The sequence below is a fragment of the Gymnodraco acuticeps genome, unplaced genomic scaffold (assembly GCF_902827175.1).
Source record: "Gymnodraco acuticeps unplaced genomic scaffold, fGymAcu1.1, whole genome shotgun sequence".
In the NCBI taxonomy this organism is placed as follows: domain Eukaryota; kingdom Metazoa; phylum Chordata; class Actinopteri; order Perciformes; family Bathydraconidae; genus Gymnodraco; species Gymnodraco acuticeps.
In genome coordinates this window covers 519,643-525,642 of record NW_022990186.1, presented here as the reverse complement: position 1 = coordinate 525,642, position 6,000 = coordinate 519,643, and positions in this window count along the sequence as shown.

The window sequence follows — 6,000 nt, the reverse complement described above, 5'->3', positions numbered from 1 at the left end:
CAGCGTGATCGGGGACACCTGGCCGGAGGTGCTACTTAAGCCCAGCTGCCCGGAGTCACAGGGCCGTCTTGACTCTCTCCAAGCCTGCTGCGGAGGAACTGACTGTGATCCTTTCCCCTCGTCCACACTTTGCTGTTTTTTAGTGTTTCCGAATAAAGTGCGGAGATTGTTGGAAACTTTGAGCGTCTCTCCTGGTTTTTCTGTTGTGGCCAACGAGCCGGTCATAACACAGGTACACATGAAATATACTGAGTATATTAAAAGCCTAAAATGAACATTAAAAAGTAATGTTGGTTAAACATAGGGTAAATGAACATACCTATATTAAAGGAAATATTCAAATGAACATAACAATTTCATGTTTCTTTGACATAATGGAATAGTTTTAAGTGTGCATCTAGACTGGGTGAGGACACTACCTATTGACTCAGCAATCACTGTAAGTTATATTCTTGTTTAAATAGACTTCTCTGTTTCATTTATTCTACTCTGTATAATTGCTCTGTAGTTATTGTAGCTGAAACTGGGCTTTTGGGAGATTTTAAATCTCAGATCTGCTCAACAGAACCTGTTACACAGGTCTCAGTGGGTCACTTGTCTCAACCCTGCATTACAATAGGCAGGAAGACTCTGCTGTCGCCCATCAGCTGTAGAGAGTTAACTAATTAGAGGGGCGTGGCCCCACAGCTGTGAGAACTCAGCAATCAGGTGTCCATTTTAGGTAGCTCTTTCCTGGAGCTTCAGCGTCAGACAGACAAAGACTGACAAAGACATTGGATTCCTGCGGGAGTCACGAGGGAGGCAAAGAGGAGGCAAATCCTACTTTGATTGAGCTAAAGTATCGCTGGTGTTTTATTTTATTTGGTTGTTTAGTGCTTCTCAAAGTGTGGTCCGTGGACCACTGGTGGTCCGTGAGCGCCCCCTAGTGGTCCGTGAGTATATTGGTAACATTTCACATTTGAAATAAATAAATACATTTAAGTTTTCCGCACTCTCGTGGGAATATCTCCGCAATGGAGCGAGCTTATGTTTCACTTTCGATTGCATGATATAGCCCAGCACAACACCTTCGTCACACATGTTGCCACCTGTTTATACCATTTTCAGGAGATTTGTAATCCGTTCTAGAAAAACCATGTGTTTTTTTATATTTGTGGAGTTAGGTGGTCCGCGAGTGTTTTTTTATTGGTTAAGTGGTCCTTGGTATGAAAAAGTTTGAGAAACACTGGTTTAGCCCCTAATGCTATAATCATGTGTATTTTCTCCATTCCTGTTTATGTGTCTTCTCGCAATTATCACTGGCTCCTGATATTCTACCGTTTCTCACCCATTTCATCAACACTTCTCTAACTTCTGGTTACTTTCCAAACAGTCTCAAGGAGGTAAGAGTAAACCCTCTCCTAAAGAAACCCACTCTCAACCCGTCTGATGTTATAAACTACAGGCCTGTCTCTCTCCTCCCATTCCTGTCTAAATCACTTGAACGCGCTGTCTTTAAACAACTCTCCTGTTATCTCCATCAGAACAACCTTCTGGATCCACACCAGTCTGGTTTCAAGGCAGGTCACTCCACAGAAACTGCCCTCCTTGCTGTCTCTGAGGACCTGCACACTGCTATAGCAGCCTCCCTCTCCTCTGTCATCATCCTTTTGGACCTGTCTGCTGCATTCGACACGGTGAATCATCAGATCCTCCTTGGCACTCTCCAAGAACTTGGAGTTTCAGGCTCTGCACTTTCCCTCCTCACCTCATACCTCAAACACCGCACCTACAGGGTTACTTGGAGAGGGTCCGAGTCCGACCCTTGTCAATTAACTACAGGGGTCCCTCAGGGCTCTGTTCTTGGTCCCCTCCTCTTCTCCTTGTACACAAACTCACTCGGATCAGTCATTAGCCCGCATTGTTTTTCATACCACTGCTAAGCTGACGACACCCAATTAATTCTGTCCTTCCCCCGCTCAGAGACCCAGGTCGTCGCACGCATCTCTGCTTGTCTAGCTGACATCTCTCAGTGGATGTCTGCTCATCACCTCAAGCTCAACCTTGACAAGACTGAACTGCTTTTCCTTCCGGGAAAAGATTGTCCCACTCTTGACCTAACAATCAACATCGGCACCTCTGTTGTTTCCCTGACTCAGACTGCAAGGAATCTGGGTGTGACCCTAGATAACAACCTGTCCTTCACTGCAAACATCGCTGCTACAACTCGCTGCTGCAGATACACACTTTACAACATCAGGAGGATACGTCCCCAGCTGACCCAGAAAGCGACGCAGGTTCTGGTCCAGGCTCTCGTCATCTCACGCCTAGACTACTGCAACTCCCTCCTGGCTGGTCTACCTGCATGTGCCATCCGACCTCTGCAGCTCATCCAGAATGCAGCGGCTCGTCTGGTCTTCAACCTTCCTACATTTTCCCACACCACTCCGCTCCTCCACTCCCTCCACTGGCTTCCAGTAACTGCTAGAATCAACTTCAAGACAATGGTACTTGCGTACCATGCTGCGGATGGATCTGGCCCTTCCTACATCCAGGATATGGTTAAACCGTACACCCCCGCACGTGCACTCCGCTCTGCATCAACCAAATGGCTCGCTGCACCCTCGCTGCGAAGGGGACCCAAGTTCCCATCAGCAAAAACACGTGGGTTTGCTATCCTGGCTCCAAAATGGTGGAATGAGCTCCCCATTGACATCAGGACAGCAGATAGCTTACACACCTTCCGGCGCAGACTGAAAACTCATCTCTTTCGACTCCACTTCGAGCGATAGAACTATTAACAAAGGACTTGTATACTAATAAAGGGCTGGCTTATCTAAAGCCAGTTGAGTAGCACTTGAAATGTTTTTGCTCTATGAAGCCTGATGTACTTATATGATTCTGTTTTCCTCAAGTTTGTATTTTGGTCGAACGCACTTATTGTAAGTCGCTTTGGATAAAAGCGTCAGCTAAATGCAATGTAATGTATCGAGAACCAGTACTAAGTCAGTACCGGTAGCCGATTGGACGGTATCGGTATACCGTTAAGCTGCTGGACAAACGGTGCTGCTATCTGTATATGAATTACGCTACTTCCTTAGTTTAAACAATTCTGGTTGGTTGGGAACCCTCATCCCGTGTGACTTATCCGGTTTGAGTACCACTCTGATTGGCCACTGTGAATCCCACTCGTCATCTCTCCTAACAGCGCTCTTATTATTGTGAGACTCCCGGGGACAGACGCAACATCTTGCAAGAAACAGCGTCTCAAGGCTTCTTAACATTTAACAACCTATTAATGATGCATACCCACTTAACGGGAAGAAACTCAGCTAACAGACGATATTAACCATATTACATACACAGAACAGAAGTCCCACATCAAGAGTCTAAATCAACACCTAACGAAACGGCTACTTTAGCACATAACTGGCAAAAGCGATCTTTTCTACGTCATGTTATCTGCACAAACGTCTGTACGACCAAAACTCACTGAACAAGCAGCCAGGAAAGAGCAAAAAACAACTTCACTTTACTTTATGTCTTACCTTTGTTGTTTTGTGATCAAAAGTCGTGTTCAAGGGCATAAAAACGGCTAATCCAATGTCTCTGTGTAACTTTAAAATTATTACTGATAATCCATCATTACAATTATAAATAATAAACGGATTATAATGGTTAGCCGACCGGAACTTCCGGTTTAGGAGGTGCGCATGCAGCAGGCCCGGTTCTACTCATTTGAAAAATTAAAAGTAAAAAAAAAAAAAGTGAAAAATATTACATATATAATAATAGTAGTAGTAAGAAGAAGAATTTAGTTGAAATTAATTGTGGTTAAATAACATTGTCTGCTGCATTTATTTGGTCAATTTAAACGGTAAGTAACGTTATTATGTCAGGTGTGCGAGACCTGTATCGCTGCGCGTTCGTCATCTGCAAGGTGCTTAGACAGCAGTCAGTGATGGACATCAGAAAATGGTTAAAACAACCAGCCCTTATCGCCAGCAGTAACACTGCATCTACTGCAGGTAATAACAGTTCAGATCATGGGGACATACGTTACCCGCGGCCACTGTTGTGGACACTAACGCCCGACTCGCCGGCTTTGCCCGCCTCGCCCACGGAGGCGGAGCAGCCGCAGCCGTCTTCGTTGCCCCAAACACCGCCACCCCTCGGCGGCCCGCAAGTGCCAAGAGGACCTCGGCAAAACAGAGCCTGCCCAGGTATATTTAAAAAAGTACCCAACTCGCCTGTACAGTGGGGTAAGGCGCTCATTTTGCAGCTCATGGTTTCAAAACAGAGATTGCTGGAATATTCATGTTAAAAAGATGCCATCTTTTGCGATGCATGTAGACATTTCGGTTCAAGTAAGTCAGATGCCTTCACCACAACTGGCTACAACAACTGGCGCCATGCCCTTATAGGCTACGTGATAAGGGACTGGGAAGGCACGAATCAAGCAAAGAGCACATAGATCCATAGATCTCTTAAGGTTGCTTTCAAAGTGCACCAGATTGATGCTTTTAACTTCAATATTTAAAAACAAATCTTCCCGGGGGAGCATGCCCCCGGACCCCCCTAGAGGAGGTGAGGACCCCCCCTTGAGGGTGTTAGGTCCACTCCCCACCAAAAATAGCACTTTACCACTGCACCCTCTCTAATCTCAGATGTCATTTTGTTCTGAAACCGGGCCTGGCATGCAGCGTCTCGTTTTAACTGAATAATGGTCATGTTTACATGGATTTATGAACTGCCCCTAATTACCGCCCCCCTTCCAGAGACACACTGTCAAACACACATACCTGCTTTGTATGACATTGAAAAAGTTACATTAAAGTATGTAATTTGAGAAACCAGCTCGAGTGCGCTAGAATTTGAAAATACACAACCGAAAAAAATCTGCCACTTCCTTACAGAGCCCCTCCTCCAACACACACGAACGCGCACATGACCAATGAGGGCACGAGATAAGTTTGTGCACAGATGGAAGGCTGACAGGCAGATAGGCAAGTTACTTTAACCGGGCCGGCTCAGATGATTGGTCGTGCTTTTTACAGAACTACGGCTTCCACAGATGAAATTTTTTTTATGGATTTTCTGTCAAAGCACTTAAGATATTCATTGCTATCGGGATGTTAAGAGCATTCCATGGAATATAACAAAAAGTGTTTCTGAAATAAATGACATACCAATAAATAATGACTGTTTAATCTTCACATCTTTTAATCATGTCTATAATTTAGAGCACCAAATTATTGAAAAGTATCGATAAGAGTATTGATAAAATCCTAACGATACCCATCCCTAATCAGGACTAAAACCACCAGACTAAGGAACAGTTTTATCCAACAGGTCATAAAACTATGTAACTCCTGAGCTCTGTAAAGTGCCTCCATAAAGCATTAATCTGTTTGCATCTTTCACTTTATTTATCAAAATAGTTATCACTGTAATAAACAGTATTTAATTTATTTGACTGTACAATATTTAATTTTACATTCTGTTCTTGTATATATCTTATATTTACATGTATATAGACTTGTGCATTTACTTGGTCACTTACAACATTCTCTGCATTATTTGGCTTATTGTATATATTTATTTTCCTGACATATGTATATGGGCCATTCTACCGAATTGGTGCAAAGTCAGCTTGGAACAGTTTTGAAATGTTGTATGTTTTTTTCCCCAAAACTTTGTCCATATATATTTTGTACCATATCTAAATTACACATATCTAGTAAAAGAACCTTACATTTTTATATCGTATTTTCAGACTGTATTGGAATGTTCTTCCTCTACCAAATATGGTCACTACTGAAACATAGTACATACACTGTAGTAAAAAAGTATTATATTAACCTGTTAAGATTGTTTTACCTTCCCTTCTCTAAATAGTATTTTAACAAATATTTCTTGAGGGTTTTCACAATTAAATCAATGCAATTTTTAATTTGTAATCAAATTTCAAAGTTCAATTTATACAATTCATAAAAATCTTAAAGCAACATTTCTTTGTAA